A 17,646-nucleotide genomic window follows, 5' to 3' on the forward strand; every position below is an offset into this window, starting at 1 on the left:
GTAGTTCTTTAGGATCAGTTGTGACTTGGTCTTTTGTATTTCTGATTGGGTTTATTTGGGCTTTTTCTTGGTCAGTCTAGCTAGGGGACCATCAGTCTTGTTTATCCTTTCAAAAAACCAGCTTTTTGTTTCATTGATTTATTTGTATTATCTCTTTGTCTTCTAAGTCCTCAATTTGGGTTTTTATTTTGGTGATCTGAATTCTTCTGCTGAAGTTAGGGTTTTGGCAGTCTTGCTTTTCCAGCTCCCTTAGGTGATCTGTTAGGCTGTTAGCTTGTGATCTTTCCATTTTCTTCATGTGTGTTCATAGAGATATAAATTGCCCTCTTAGTACTGTTTTCATGGCATTACCAGAGGTTTTGGTAAGATGTTTCTTCATTTTCACTTGTTTCTAGGTATATTTTAATCTCTGTTCTGATTTCCATATTGATCCCAGACTTAATCAGTATCATGCTGTTTAGTGTTCATGTCTTTGTAGGTTTTGGGGGAACTTTGTTGGTGCTGATATTTATTTTTATTCCAAGGTGGTCTGAGAAGGTGCATAGCAGGATTTCAATCTTGTGAAATTTGTTTATGCTTGATTTATGACTGAGGACATGGTCGATCTTAGACTATGATCCTTGTGGTGATGAGTAGAGTGTATATTCTGTGGTTTTTGGGTGGAGTGTTCTCTAGGTATCAGTTAAGACCATTTGGCCAAGCATCACATTGAGGTTCCAGATCTCCTTGTTGGTTTTTTGTCTTAATGATCTGTCTAGGATTGTGAGTGAAGTATTTAAGTCCCCAGTTATGATAGTGTTAGAGTCAATATCTTTTTTAAGTTTACCTAGAAACTGCTTTGTGAAAGTTGGTGCTCCTATGTTGGGTGCATATATGTTTAGGATGGATATTTCTTGTTGATGGATTGAACCTTTTATCATTATGTAGTGACTTTCTATATCTTTTTTAATTTTTGATGGCTTAAAGGGTATTTTGTCTGATATTAAGATTATGACTCCTGCTTTCTTTTGTGTTCCATTTGCCTGAAATTTTGTTTCCCATTCTCTTACTTTGAGTCTGTGAGTGTCCTTTCTGGTGAGATGAGTCTCTTGAAGACAATATATTGTTGCCTCATGATATTTTATCCATGTTGCCATTCTATGTCTTTTCAGTGGTGCATTTAGTCCATTCACATTCAGGTTAATTATTGAAATGTGAAAGTTGATCCCTGTCATGAAGTTCTTATAGAGTTTGTTGTGTTGCTGTTTGTTGTCTTTCTTTTTATTCTTGGGTTGATTCATATGTGTTTTCAATCTTTGCCCTGCATTCTTGTGAAGGACATTGTCATCCTTTTTTTTTTTTTCCTTTCTTCTGTGTTTAATACTTTCTTAAGTGTTTCTTGTAGAGCTTGTCTGGAGGCAGCATTAGCTCCTAGGGATTGAATGGGAAAGATTTTAATTCTCCATCACTGACGAAATTTACCTTAGTTGGGTAGGCAATTCTTGGTTGAAATTGTTTATCTTTGAGAACTTTGAAGATTAGGCTCCAAGCTCTCCTAGCCTAAAGTGTCTCTGTAGATAAGTCTGCTGCTATTCTAGTTGGTTTTCCCTCATAGGTAGTCTGACCTATTTCTCTTGCTGCCTTTAGGATTTTTTCTTTCATATCTACTTTGTGTAGGTGAATTACTATGAATCTGGGAATTGGTCTACTCATCTGTTGTCTTGCAGGGGTTCTCTGAATCTTTTGTATTTAATGGTCATATCACTGATGAGATGAGAGAAGTTTTCTTGGATAATCTCATGGAATGTTTATTCCAGGATAGTCTCTGTCTCTTTTTCTGCCTCAGGAAGTCAAATTAATCTTAGGTTCAGCCTCTTGAAATAATTGCTAATTTCTTGAAGGCTTTGCTCTGTCATTTTAAGCTTCTTTTCTATGTTTAACAATTTTGGTTAGTTCTATATTTGATCCGCAAGCTCTGAGATTCTTTCTTCTGCTTGGCTAATTCAGTTTTCTATGCTTATCAGTTTGTTACTTATTTCATTCACTGTATTCTTTATTGCTGTTATCTCAGTTATCAACTCCCTCATTCTTTCCTCTTGTCTCTTCTCGATTCTATTTATTCTCTCTATTAATGTCTTGATAGCTGAGTTTGTGGTTTGAGACTAGTCATTCTGGGGACTCTTCATTGTTTGCATTCCAAAGTCTGTATTCTCACTGGCTGACCTCCCAGGGGTCTGCGTGAGACCCATATTCTTCTTTTGGTTTTACTTCATTGTGTAGTTTTCCTTCCTCCTTTCTTTTTAACCTTTTCTTTAATTCTGTTGTTCAGAGAGGGAGGGTAGCTTTTACTTCTGTTTGTTCAATCTCCTATTCTTTTTTATATGGATCCTCTGGTTTTGTTCAATTCTGAAGCTGGACTGTGGATGGGTGGGCTGTACTTTTTGAAGTTTTGAGATTTAATTGAGAGGGGAGCTGTGGTTCAGAAAGTATCTACAGGTTCCAATATCCACTGACAGGTGTGTGGACCATCTGGAACCTACTTCCCTCTGCCTTACAATCTGTCCATGCAGTGGGAATATAGGTTTGCCTGAAAACAAAATGTGGTAAGAAAAAGAATGAAAAAAGGAAGGAGGGGGACAAGAGGAAGGTGGAGAGAACAAGGGGGAAAACAGACAGGCATACCAACTAACAAATGAAAATAGACACAAAGATTAAAAAAAGATCTTAAAAAACTAAAACAGGCCGGGCTTGGTGGCTCAGCCTGTAATCCCACGCCTTTGGGAGGCTGAGGTGAGTGGATTGCCTGTGCCTGTGGGTTTGAGACCCGCCTGGGCAGCGAGACCTCATCTCTACAATAAATCAAAAAATCAGCCGGGCGTGGTAGTGCATGCCTGTAATTCCAGCTACTTGGAAGGCTGAGGTGGAAGGATCACCAGAGCCCAGCAGGTCGAGGCTGCGGTGGCCGGGAGTGACCACTGTACTCCAGTCTAGGTGACAGTGAGACTCCAACTCAAAAAAAAAAAAATTAAAACATACAGACAATCATACAAACACACAAACTGACAGAGAACCCCTTTGATGTTCTCTTTCTCAAAAATACCCATACACAAACAGAAAGTCTTAAAAAGCAATAAAAAAGCAGAAACAAAACAAGTATGAAAATGTAATCAAAAATGAAAAAAGGAGAGAAAAAGAAAAAACTTAAAAAAACAAGCAAAACAAACAGACAAAAAACAAAACTTGCTCTGAGGTGCTTCCTGCAAGTCCAACTTCCTTTCAGCTCTGATCTCCAGCTCCTCCCCTCTGCTCTCAGTGCTGACTGATAGGGTTGCTCTCTGAGTGGGTCAGATGCCCCAGCTTACTTGGGAGGAGGGTGAATCATATCTGGACTCACCCATCTTGCTGCCTGTCAAGTCTCCCACTCAGATCTAATGTGTCTGTGTCTGATCCAGCATGGGGGAGGGGCATCTGTCTCTCTAAGTTTGATGAGTTTACCTCTAGGTCTCAAGTTGGAGGCTGGTTGGAGCTGGGTTGGTTAATACAGGTCTCTGCCTGGTCCCAGGACAGAGAAAATGGCTCCAGCCGGTGTTTTCTCACCCCTCACTGGAGGTGGGGCTTCTCTCCAGCTCTCCTGGACTGCGCTCTCCACAGTCCAGGCTCCAGGCACTTTGCTGTCACAGGTGATAGTGTGGGCCAGGCTCCAGGTGATGAGGACCAACTGAATTTGGCAGGATCTTCTCAGGAGAGTCCCAAGAGCAGCAGATGATCCTGTGCACCCAGGGCTCTAATCTCAGGGTGGTGGGGGGTTGCAGTCACCCCCGGAGGAGAGCCCCAGTTGCGTGAACCCGAGTCTCCCCTCAGACAGACTTTCACTTACCCACTGATACTCATCCATTCATGCAGAGAGTCTTTATGGACACTCGCTTTTGCAGAGACCCTCATAGTCCAACCTGCCCCATCGCCATCTTACTGGAAATCACCACAACTGTGTATTATAAACAGCAAATTATACTGTTTGTAAATTATACTTCTATAAATCTGATTATACTTCTATAAATCTGATTTTCCGTCTGTCATGGAAAAGAGAAATATGTTTCACAACTAGCACTGCAGAGTGAATTATGGTTAGTTCTACCCACAGGCTGTATTGCTTTAAGACAGCAGCTAGGCTATGCTTTTGTTTCCCTAAATTTTGGCCCCCTCCTCTACCTTGGGGAGGTAAATCTCCTTTCTCTATATATATAGTCTACTTTCTAAATAAACTATATTTTCCAATCTAAAAAAAAAAAGACAGCAGCCAAATTCATTGTATTTGCTCCAGAAACTTCATTTAAGGAGGGATATTCACAAACTAGAGATAATCTGTATATTGGTGGCTAAGATTAAGGGGCTAGACCTTACAGTGTGGTTCCAGCAGGCAGAACATGTGCCAGTGCTGGAAGTGAGAAGTAGGTGGAATTGAATTGCCCAATAGAAGGGGTTGTCTTTTTATCTCTCAGGGAAGTATTCAAACAGTAGCTGAATAACATTCTATCAAAGATTATTCTAAAGAACTGTAAAGTGAGATGGGATTTAGACTAGGTATTAATTACTATCCCTTTCAACTCTAAAATTCTGTTAAATTGACTCAAAGTCCCATTTATTTGTCATGCCTCATTCTTAGTGTACCCTCATAATGCATTACTTTTCAAAAAACAATGCAAGGTACATTCTCTGGTAAGCAATCATGATTGTTTTCTCTTCAGAAGACAAAATATATCTGTTACTCCAAATGAATTCCTTATTATATCAATAATTATTATCTTTTTATAATGATAGTATTTTCTTTCTTTTTCTTTTCTTTTTTTTTTTTCTTTTTTCTTTTTTTTGAGTTGGAGTCTCACTCCTTCACCCAGGCTGGAGTGCAGTGGCATGCATGCTCACAGCCGCCCCAGTGTCGACCTTCTGGGCTCCAACGATCCTTCCACCTCAGCCTTTCGAGTAGCCTGGAACTACAGACACATGCTACCATGCCCGGTTATTTTTTATTTTATTGTAGAGATGAGATCTCACCAAGTTGCCTGGGCTGGTCTTGAACTGGTAGGCTCAGGCAATCCACTCACCTCGGCCTCCCAAAGTGCTGGGATTATAGGCTGAGTAACTGAGCCCGTATTTTCATTTACTTTATTCCTTTAAAGTATACAACAAGTTATTCTGTGCATAATGATGATTTAAAACTTGTTTATTTCCTCCACAGTTTCTACATAAATACTATTCAGCTAGTATCTTAGAGTGTTCCAAAAAAAAGTATCCATCCTTTTCTCAAACCAAGTAAATCTCATTACACATGGAACTTACTGTGATTTGAAATCTTAAGTGACATTCCAACAACACCAGATTTTTATTTATCTATTACATTTTTCTTCCTGTGGAAAATGGAGTCATTAACCTCCTATTCTCTAGAGCCCCAAAGTCAAAAATTTTGGATCTTTAACTTGTCCCAAAGGATTTAGAATTCTTTGATATAAGCTTTCAACTGGAATAAAATTGTCAGTGGTAAAGATGTTAAACTGCCATTCTTCTAAGATTATTATTAAAAATAAGATAGACTATTCCTTAAGTTAGTTACTCATTTTAAGTAAATCAATGGCAATTTCTTTAATATTAAAAATACTTAAGGACAAACAACACATACAAGTCTCAGGACATTCATGGGTTTAGATTTGCACTTTACTAATTCTAGAAAAATCACTGCAAGAGTTTTTAGAAGGCATCTCTGAAGAAATCATACTATGACATTTAACCTCTGTTCTTATTATTTTCATGTGAACTAAGCTTACATATATTGGCTAAGGTAATTTGTGATTCTTTTGTTTTTGCCAGTCTACAAGTCATATTACATCAAAAACAAAGTCTGGATTTACTCCCTGATTATTGCATATTGTACATATGATATTCATGATTAAATCTGTCCCAAATTTTGATACACATTTTTACTCTGTCATTGAATGTTCTAAAGCCTTCTTAAGAATTCTAATCAGAAGAGAGACTTTCTGGCAGAAGGTAGGAAAAATGCAATTTTTGTTAAAAATTCCAGTCACCATGCAGGTAAAATGCTAATTGTTTCTTATAACTGAGTTAAGTAAAAATGTAAAAATAAATGTAAAAACAAGTAAAGCAACAAGAGCAGTTAAGTCACTTAAACTTGTAAGTCTGAAATTTGCGGTGGCAAATTTCAGGTTTGTTAGTTCTTTTAGCATGATGGAGAGTTTCATACACAGAAATAATTATTGATGGAAAGATGTGGACGTTCTTACCCTTTTTATAAAAGTACACAATATAAAAATCTGTTAAGCAATAAGATGACCAATATAAGAAGCAAAAATAAAAATACATATTTATCAGCTGGGCGTGGTAGCGCATGCCTGTAATTCCGTCTACTTGTAAGGCTGAGGCGGAAGGATCGCCGGAGCCCAGCAGGTCAAGGCTGCGGTGGCCGGGAGCGGCCACTGCACTCCATTCTGGGTGACATAATGAGACTCCAACTCAAAAAAAAAAAAAAAGCAAGCAAAGGACATGATGAGACACTTCTCAAAAGATGACATATATATAACCAACAGATACATGAAAAACCAGCCTCACTAATCAGCAGATACATGTAAACAAAAATGCAATGAGATACTCCTAACTCTGTTAAGGATGGCTATCAGTAATATGTCAAAAAACAAAGGGTGCTGGTGCAGCTGTGGAAAAAAGGGAATGCGTCTTCTCTGTTGGTGGGAATGCAAACTAGCTCAATCTCTATGGAACACAGTGTGGTGATTCCTAAAAGAACTAAAAATTGATTTTTTAAACTATGATCCAGCAATCCCTTTCCTGGGAATATACCTAGAGGAATATGAATATCACTGCACTATTCACAATAGCAAAAACATGGAACAAAATCTGCTACCCATCAAAAGTCAACTGGATAAAAGAAAAGGTGTTGCAGATACATGATGGAGTATTACACAGTCATAGAGAAGAATAAAATCATGGCCTTCACAGTAACTTGGATGGAGTTAGAGACCATCATACTAAGTGAACTATCACAGAAACCAAGAACTTAATACCACATGTTCTCACTCATAAGTGGGCCCTGAACATTAGTCACATTAGTACAATGGTGAAATAGGCAGTCACTGGGCACTGCTGGGAAGGAAGGAAGGAAGGAAGGTGAGGGCATATGATAACACATGGAGGAGTGAGGGCCAGTGAGAAGCCCAAACTTCACCTGTATGCAACCTACTTATGTAGTTCATCTCACTTGTACCCCAAAACTCTATAATAAATAAATAATTTTTTAAAAGAAAAAAATACATATTTACCCTAAAGCCATGGTTTTCAAACTGGAATGTTCATGAGAATCACCACAAGGGCTTGCTAAAGCACAGATTGTTGGACTCCACCTCCAGGGTTTCTGATTCAGTCAGCCTGAGTGGACCCAAAAATTTGCATTAAGTTTCCAGACCTCATAATAAAGTTTAAAGTCTGGAAGCATGATATTTCCTGCTTTGTTTATTTTTCTGAGGATTGTTTTGGCTATTCCTGATCATTTATGTTTCCATATAATTTCTGTATTGTCATTTCCAGGTCTGAGAAGAAAGATGTTGGTAATTTAATAGGTATTACATTGAATCTGTAGATTTCCTTGAATAGGATGGACATCTTAATAATGTTGATTCTTCTAATGCATGAGCATGGAATATTTTTCCATTCGTTTGTGTCTTCTTTGATTTTTTTGAGCAGTGTTTTGTAGTTTTCATTGTAAAAGTCTTTCACTTCTTTGGTTAGGAAGATGCCAAGGTATTTCTGTGTGTGTGTGTGTGTGTGTGTGTGTGTGTGTGTGTGTGTGTGTGTGTATGTGTGTGTTTGTGTCTATTGTGAATGGGAATGTGCTTTTTATTTGGTTCTCTGCCTGTTTGTTGTTGGTGTATAGAAATGTGACTGTCTTTTGCATGTTGATTTTGTACACTGAAACTTTGCCAGAGTCCTTTAACAGTGCAAGGAGGTTTTTGACAGATTCCCTTGGGTTTTCCAGGTATAGGATCATATTGTCAATAAAGGAGAATAACTTGACTTCCTCTTTTCCTATTTGAATACTCCTGATTTCCTTCTCTTGCCTGATTGCTCTAGCTAGGACTTCCAACACTATGTTGAACAGGAGGGATGAGAGCAGGCAGCCTTGTCTTGTTTCAGTTTTCAGGAGAAATGCTTTTAATATCCGTCAGTTTAGCAATATGTTGGCTGTGGGTCTATCGTAGGCGACTCTTACTATTTTGAGGCATGTTCTCTCTATGCCTAGGTGTTCACGGGTTTTTATCAAGAAGGAACGCTGGATTTTGTCAAAAGCCTTGTCTGCATCTAATGATATATTCATGTGGTTCTTGTTTTTACATTTGTTGATGTATTTAGTTACATTTATGGTCTGTGGATGTTGAACCAGATCAGGCATAAAGATCAAGGGAAGAAGATATAGATTTCAGAAGCAAAACTTCAATTTCTCCACCAACTCATCTTCGATGAAGCCTCCACCAACAACCACTGGGAAGAGGAGAACCTGTTCAGGAGATGGTGCTGGGAAAACTGGCTGACCACGTGCAGAAGTTTAAACAAGACACCTACCTATCACCATACACAAAAATCAACTCTAAATGGATCAAAGACCTAAATATAAAATCTCAAACTATAAGAATCTTAGAAAACACAGAAGACACCCTTACAGACATTGGAATAGACAATCAATTCCTGTTCAAAACCCCAAAAGCCCATGCTATAAGAGATGAAATAAACAAGTTTGGACCTCATCAAACCGAAAAGCTTCTGCAAAGCAAAAGAAACCATCAAGAGAGTAGGGAGACAGCCCACAGAACAGGAAAAATATTTGCCAACTGCATATCTGACAAAGGCCTAACATCCAGGATCTACAAGGAACACAAATGTGCCAAAAGGAAAAAAAAACAAACAGCCCTATTAAAAAGTAGGCAAAAGTTACAAATAGATACTTCTCAAAAGAAGACATACAAGCAGCCAAGAGACATGAAAAGGTGTTAAGCCTCGCTAATCATCAAAGAAATGCAAATCAAAACCATACTGAGATACCACCTAACCACAGCCAGGATGGCCATCATTAATAACTCAAAAAACAATAGATGCTGGAGAGGATACAGAGAAAAGGGAATACTTCTACACTCTTGGTGAGGGTGTAAATTAGTACAATATCTGTGGAAAACAGTGTGGCAATTTCTAAAAGATCTAAAAATTGACCTTCCATATGACCCAGCAATCCCCCTATGGGAATGCATCCAGAAGAACTCAAAACATTCTACAAAAAAAGATACCTGCACATGCATGTTTATTGCAGCACTATTCACAATAGCAAAAACATAGAACCAACCATGCTTCCCACCAAAAGTGGGCTGGATTAAAGAAAATGTGGTACATATACACAATGGAATATTATACAGCCATAAGGAAGGATAAAATTATGAACTTTGCAGCAACTTGAATAGATTTAGAGTCTATCACACTAAGTGATCTATCACAGAAACAAAGAACTGAAGATCACATGTTCTCACTCATAAGTGGATCCTGAACATTTATCATAATACTACATGAAACAGATTGACAGTAGTGGAACACTGCCAGGGGAGGGAGAAGGGACACATAATATCAATAAGGGTACCTGAACCTAAACCAGGCAAAGTGAGGACAAATGGGAGGCCCAAACTTCTCCTGTGCATTTACCACATATGTACCTAATCCTAAATTGTGCTCCACTTCTTTAAAATTAAATTAGATTTTTAAAAACTTTGCTCTCTCAGCCAGGTATGGTGGCTCACGTCTATAATCCTAGCACTTTGGGAGGCTGAGGTGGGAGGATCACTTGAGGCCAGGAGTTTGAGACTAGCTTGGGCAACATAGTGAGACCCCCAACTCTATAAATTTAAAAATAAATAAATAAATAAAAATAAATTTTTTCTCTCTCTTTACCCAAGCAAAATAATAATAATAATATTAATAATAAGCTCCCAGGTGATGCTGATGCTACTGGTCTGGGGTTACACTCGAAGATCCACTGACACTGAGAAAATATAGCAGTTATTGATGCAGTGGGGAAGGGGGCTAAGCTTCAGAAACTAGCTACAGGGCACAGTGTTCACTATCTGGGGAGCAGACTACCTGAGACCCAATCCCCACTACTACGCAACACGTCTGTGTAATGGATATGCATGTGTACTCCCTGAATCTAAAATATTTTTTTAGTTTAAAAAAAATTTAAGCTGGGCTCGGTGGCTCGGTCTGTAATCCTACACTTTGGGAGGCCGAGGTGAGTGGATTGCCTGAGCCCGCAGGTTCAAGACCTGCCTGGGCAACTTGGCGAGACCTCATCTCTACAATCAAAAAATCAAAAAATCAGCCGGGCATGGTAGCATGTGCCTGTAATTCCGGCTACTCAGAAGGCTGAGGAGGAAGGATCGCCAGAGCCCAGTGGGTCGAGGCTGCGGTGGCCGGGAGCGGCCACTGCACTCCAGTCTGGGCAACAGAGTGAGAAACCAACTCAAAAAAAAAATTCTAATTGTAATGAGACAAAAATAGTAATGCCAAATGCTAGCAAGAATTGAGAGAGAGAGAGAGAGAGAGAGAGAGAAAAGAAACTCTAGAAAAAAGTACCTGGGTTTGAATCCCAGCTTCCAAGCATCAGTTTTTTCATCCATAAAATGGGGGATAGTAATAACTCAAACCTCATTAATTATAACATTCATTTAGATTACTTGCTATTCCAGAAGATTCTCAAAAACATTAACTAGTATTACCATTAGCTGTAAACTTTAAAAAGACAACATACATAAGTTGCAGTTTCCATAAAAAAAAGAAGGTCATATACAATGATCGTTAAGAACTTATTACTCCAAAACCCTATGATTCTATTTTCTATCCTTCTTATTTAAGACAATGTAATATTAATATAATTTAATATCTGTTCTGCTTTTATAAATGGTCAGGGTCATAAAAAGGAGGAAACACAAGTCTCTTTAAGGAGCTCCCAATTTGGTTGAGGAGAAAGACAAATTAGACAGTTAAATAAAAATAATGACAGTATATGTTTTAGCACTTAACAGTAGTTCAGAATGTAATTTACATAGGAGTTTAGAAAAAAATTATAGATTCCTTAACTTAAAAGAGGAATTGGACATTAAGCTTTATACTGAAGGATAACTAGAATAATGACAATAATACCCATATAGCTCTTTGCAGCTTCCAGAACTCTGTGTGTGTGTGTGTGTGTGTGTTTGTGTGTGTGTGTGTGTGTGTGTGTGTATGTGTGTGTGTGTCAGATTTTATCCCATTTCCTAAATGAGAAAAAAACAAGACTTAGAGATATTAAGTCATTTAACCAAAGTCACACAGCTAAAGTGGTGGGGACCAAGATGCGCACTCAGCTTTTTAGACAACATCACATGCTCTTTTCATTATATCATGGAGTAAAGGGCAATTTAAGCAAGGACATGAACAAAAAAAATTAGTGCATGATATTTAAGAAATGTACCAACATATCTTGGCCAGGAGATTTAATTTAGTAATCATTAGCCCACAAGATTAGTTGGAGATAAAGCTGGGGAAGGGCAGAGGACAATGATGACATCTTTGAACTCTATTTTGAGGATTTATATTTCATCTTGAGGTCCCTGAGTAGTTACTGAACATTTATTATTTATCTGGGTGCAAGCTAGATTTAAGAAGAAGGAAGGTCATCTCTTTCATTCATCCATTCACTTATTCAACAATAACTGGGCACTGAATAGGTGCTAGGTTTTTGTGTCAGATCCTGGGATTACAAAGATGATTAAGACATGGCCCTGTATGTAAGGAGTTCTAGTGTTTAGTGAGTGAAAAAGAAACGGACATTAAAAATTATAACGCCATATGATCAATGTAATACCAAAAGTAGTATGCAGTCAAGTGCAAACTTACATTTGAATGCCAAAAGATTTATTTGCAGTGACTTCTCCAATCAAGTAAACTTAGCATTAAATCAATTACCAATGAGTATCTCTAATTCATGTAAGAGAATAAGTCCTACGCTGATATGAATCCTGGGATAGCAGGTACTATTTCTGTTTGATGAGGAATGAGAATCCTCCAACAGGGTAAGAAACGGAGCAGGAAGAACAGCACAGAATATGGGATACATAAACTGGGTCCTCACAATGAATAGAAACACATCTGCCAGATAAGGGGGTAAAGCACCCTAATCATTGCAAAGATATGGGCCCTGAAATAGTCTGGCTTATTACAAGATTTGCAAGAAAGTTGGTTTTGCTGCAGCATAAAATGCAAGATTGTTAATACCCAAGAGTCTGGACTATGGTGATTGCCGTGGAATCGCAAAATATATGATACACGTGATTCTTAGAAAACAAAATGATCTACATCAAATGCCTAACACCATTCCTGGCACATCCTAGATCCTCATTATGCTAGTTTCTTTCCTCCATCTTCACTTCACACTTACTTGTTTTATGAAGATACATATAGGTTTGAAAAAATTTCTCTGTTTCTTCACCAGTGTAACAACTCAAAAATGTCAGGTGTGACTTTGACCAGATATTTAAAAAAAACATCAACTAATTCTTTCCCATCCAGGATACATCTTCAGAAACCCTGGAATTTACTGAAATCCAGATTCCTGGACCATCCCACAAACCTCTTGAGTCAGAATCTCTGTTGGTCATTCCCAGCGTCTGGCAGAATGCCAGCTTCACAGATAAGTCCAACACGCAGCCAGGTTTGAGAATCACAGATACATACCAGGAATTCACAGAAGAGCCTCCGGTGGTGGGACAATGCACCCACGTTTCTACTCATTTTTTTAAAATGTATTGTTGCCGGGCTCGGTGGCTCAGCCTGTAATCCCGCGCCTTTGGGAGGCTGAGGTGAGTGGATTGCCTGAGCCAGCAGGTTTGAGACCCGCCTGGGCAGCAAGATCTCATCTCTACAATAAATCAAAAAATCAGCCGGGCATGGTAGCATATGCCTGTAATTCTGGCTACTTGGAAGGCTAAGGCGGAAGGATCGCCGGAGCTCAGCAGGTCGAGGCTGCGGTGGCTGGGAGCGGCCACTGCATTCCAGTCTGGGCGACAGAGTGAGACTCCAACTCAAAAAAAAAAAAAAATGTATTGTTGGTAGTTTCCTTTTGAAGTAAAATTTATAATTTTAAAGTGAAAAATCTGAAGTTTTTAGTTCAACAAGTTTTGATGAGTTTTGACAAACATAAATCCCATGTCACCCACACTCCATAAAGATATGAATGAACGGCCTCATCACCCTAGAAAGTTCCCTCACAGTGCTTCTCAATTCATCCTCTCCCTCCCCACGAGAGGCAACCACTTTCCTGATTTTTATTTTAATGATTTGTTTTGTAAACTTTTTATAGCTTCACATAAATGGAACCATACACTCTGTACTCTTTGGTGTCTGGCTTCTTTCACACAACATAATTTCTGTAAGATTCGTCCATGTTACTGCAGATATCTATAGCTTGTTTCCTTTTATTGTTGGACGGTATTTATTCAGTTATACAAATATACTGTAACTTATTTTTTTATTTTTTTTTATTTTATTTTATTTTTGAGTTTGAGTCTCACTCTGTCGCCCAGACTGGAGTGCAGTGGCACACTCCCAGCCACAGCAGCCTCCACCTGCTGGGCTCTGGCAATCCTTCTGCCTCACCCTTCCAAGTAACCGGAACTACAGGCGCGCACTACCACGCCCGGCTAATTTTTGATTTACTGTAGAGACGAGGTCTCGCCAAGTTCCCCAGGTGGGTCTCGAATCCATGGGCTCAGGCAATCCACTCACCTCAGCCTCCCAACGTGCTGGGATTACAGCCTGAGCCACCGAGCCTGGCCTGTAATTTATTTATCCACTGTCTTGTTGATGAAAATTTCAACATCTCCTGTCTTGGAATACTATGGATAAAGCTACCATGGACATTCTTGTGGAAAGTATTTTGTTGAATATACATTTTTATTTATCGTGAGTAAACATCCACAAGTGGATTTGGCGAGTCATAGAGCAGGTATAGGTTTACTTTATTTTCAAAACTGCCTAACTTGTTGCTGTTGACTTTTGACATGTTCTGTTGTCCTACAACTTTTCCTCTGGCCGAAGACTGCTTTGCTATTGCCTCTTAGCAGGAATGAAACTGAGCAAAAATTGGGACCCTCCTCCTGCCCCTAGAGATTGCTGTTTGCTAAAAAGATTTTTCAAGTCCCTTCCTTACAGTTACAGTATCCTGTGGCTCACAAATGAAAAGTACAGGTCTCAGGAAAAAAACTCTGCAAAGAAAATTCTGATCTACTCTCAGTGGATCAGCTAGACAAAACCACTTCCCATAACAGTGTCCTTATGAAGTGAAACTTTTGCAGCCAAAATATTGAATGGGAACAAGTGATATATCGCTTTTAAAAAGACAACAAATATCTGGGTCCAATTTTATTAGCTTCGCCTCCCAACCCCCCAACCACACAGTTTTATTTGTTTGTTTTTGTTTTGTTTCAGAAATATATTTTATTACCTGATATATGTTAGGATTGTGGATAGAGTAACAAGAGAACAGCTGCAGTAATGACAACTTACTTCCTTTCAAACCGTGCTAGTTCAGTAATAGTGACAAAACTCTAGCACTTTATCATAATTCCCCCTTTCCAGAGAGTGGACACATTACCTAAGTTTTATTTCCCCAAAGTGCACTCCTCAGCACATCAATATTGTGCTTGAAGCAAACTTATTTTATACTACAGCATGCTAAAATGAGCCAAAAAAAAAAAAGTAGATCCAGCCCATCTGCCAGGTTCACAAAGGAAAGAAGGCATATAGGAAAAATGTGTGCATACACATGAAAGAGAAAGTAAAAGTAAAAGGTGGCTCACACCTGCAATCCCAGTACTTTGAGAGACAGGGGCAGGAGGATTGTTGAGCCCAGGAGTTCGAGACCAACCTAGGCAAGGTAGAGACATCTTGTCTCTACAAATTTTTTTTTAAATAGCTGGGTGTGATGGCACACGCTTGTAGTCCCAGCTACTCAGGAAGCTGAAGTGGAAGAATCACTTGCACACAGGAGGTTGAGACCAGCCTAGGCAACATAGTAAGACCTCATCTTTACAAAAAAAAAAAATAGTTAAGCATTGTGGCATGTGCCTGTAGTCCCAGATACTCGGGAGGCTGAAGTAGGAGGGATCGCCTAAGCCCAGGAGGTTGAGCCTGCGGTGACCCATGATCATGATCATGCCACTGCACTTCAGCCTGGGCAGCAGAGTGAGACCCTAGCTAAAAAAAAAAAAAAAAAAAAGGAGAATGTTCTGGAAAGGGTCTTATACGTGGAAGATGTTACTAATGGTAGTGTACAAAGCAGAGCCTATATCTCCATGTTACAGTGGGCCCCAGAAGTGGAGGAGCACATTATTTGAGATAGAATGAAAATAAAAATAGTGTGTTTAAAGAAATTCTGTGGTTGCCCAATATCCCTCAATAGCCTCACTTTGTAAGTCATCGTCTGTGTTTTAAGGTACCTTGCTTGCAACTGAGTTTTCTGCCCTAGGTGATAAGCCCCAGCTACTCCCAATTAATAAAATAAAATAACAGGACCAGGCTTTGTGGCACAGCCTGTAATCCCAGCACTTTAGGAGGCTGAGGTAAATGGATTGACTGACCTCATGGGTTCAAGACTAGCCCAAGCAACTTGGCGAGCCCTCGTCTCTACAATAAATCAAAAAATTAGCTGGGCGTGGTAGCATGCATCTGTAGTTCCGGCTACTTGGAAGACTGAGGTCGAAGAATTGCAGGAGCTCAGCAGGTAGACACTGGGGTGGCAGTGAGAGTGCCACTACACTCCAACCTGGGTGACGGAGTGAGACTCCAACGCAAAATAAATAAATAAATAACAGACAACAGAAACATAGTTCACAGCTACCATCTGAGGAGCAATACGGAAAGTAAGAAAGCTTGTTCTGCAGATGACCTTGCTCAAGGTGGTAAGTGGAGACCAGAAAGGGCAGATCCCAGAGCTCAGGCAGCTGTGAGCAGCTTCCTTCCAAGATGCCCTGGGGACAGAGGCCCTTCTTTCAGTCACCTTCAGAACCACAGAGAGTGTCCAGCAGCCTTATTCTCTATGCCCTGGACAACTCCCCACCCTGTTTTTCTTCCTTCTGGTGCCGTCTGGTCTTCGTCCTCCTCCTGCCGAGCCTGGGCAGCAATGCCGGGGAGGTGGCAGTGGGGGCAGCAGCCTGAGGGGAAGGATGATGAATTCAGAAACACAGGATGGGTGGAGAGATTAGGCTGTCAGCCTCTGAAGCACTTTCCTGCTGAAGAGGAGATAAGCTGGAAAAGGTGAATGAGCAACACTAGTCACGGCAGATGGTGTGTGAGATTTGGAGGAGAGTGGAGGAGGGAAAGAAAGGTTGTGGGGTATGGGGGACAGAGTGGAGGAGAGCTGATGGAGAGAGAAAATGGTGTCAGTTGGCAGTGTCTGGGCTGAGCTTCTGCCCTCGACCAACAGCCTGCGTCACCTTTAGGATGGAATCCACGGACCCCATAGGATTCCGGACATGGGCAGGTTCAGGGCTAGGATCCCCAGGCTCCTACACCTGGCCATTTCCAAGGTCATTGATTCTACCCCTAAGCCAGCCGCCTGTGAGCATTTCCATGGAAATCAAGATGGTGCCTGATGCCTAGTAGGCATTCCTTAATTATTTACAGAAGTCAGCCAAACATCGCTTCCCTCAACGCATGTCTGGGAAAACAACTCAGAGCACACAGTGGCAGGTCTTGTTTTTAAACAAGGTAGAGCCGAGAGAGGTAATTAAAGCCAAACTTATCCCCATGACAAATGTTTTTGAATTTTTTTTCTAGCAGAGAGAACATCAAATGCCATCTTAGGTGAAAGTCTCAAAAGGTAGATGAGGTAAAAGCACAGCTCTTTTGGCTAGAGCGAGAGTGGGCACATCCCCACTTCAACCATCACCCCTCACCTTCTCTCCTCCCAGTTGCCTCTGGCTCCTGTCAACTCTTTAAGGCTTAGTAGAGCACAATTCAAAAATCATACTGCTCCAAAACATACTGAGATCAAACGGCGAGCTTCAATGCTTTGAACAAGATTATCTGAAGAGACAGCCAGAGTCATACAGAATGCCACAACCTAAAAAAGTGAGGAAGGACTCAACAACAACAAAAATCCTGACTCAAAAATGGGCAAAAAATTTGAACAGACCTTTCTCCACAGAACACATACAAATGGCCAATAAGCATATGAGAAGATGTTCAAAATCAATAATTATTAGGAAAATTCAAATCAAAATCACAAGAAGATGCTACCTCACATTCATTAGGACGGCTACTACAAAAAAAAGAAAAAGAAAAAGAATAATGTGACTAACCCACCCGTCTTCCTGCTATCCATCACCTGACATCAGTACTGCGCTACCTACCCCTTCATGATAGCATGGAGCAGACAGCCCCCCCTTCCATCAAAGAAAGGATTAAGAGCCGGGCTCGGTGGCTCAGCCTGTAATCCCGCACCTTTGGGAGACTGAGGTGAGTGGATTGCCTGAGCCCACAGGTTCGAGACCCGCCTGGGCAACTTGGCGA

Source organism: Carlito syrichta, unplaced genomic scaffold, assembly GCF_000164805.1.
Source record: "Carlito syrichta isolate Samal-C Ts95f unplaced genomic scaffold, Tarsius_syrichta-2.0.1 Scaffold315662, whole genome shotgun sequence".
NCBI lineage: Eukaryota > Metazoa > Chordata > Mammalia > Primates > Tarsiidae > Carlito > Carlito syrichta.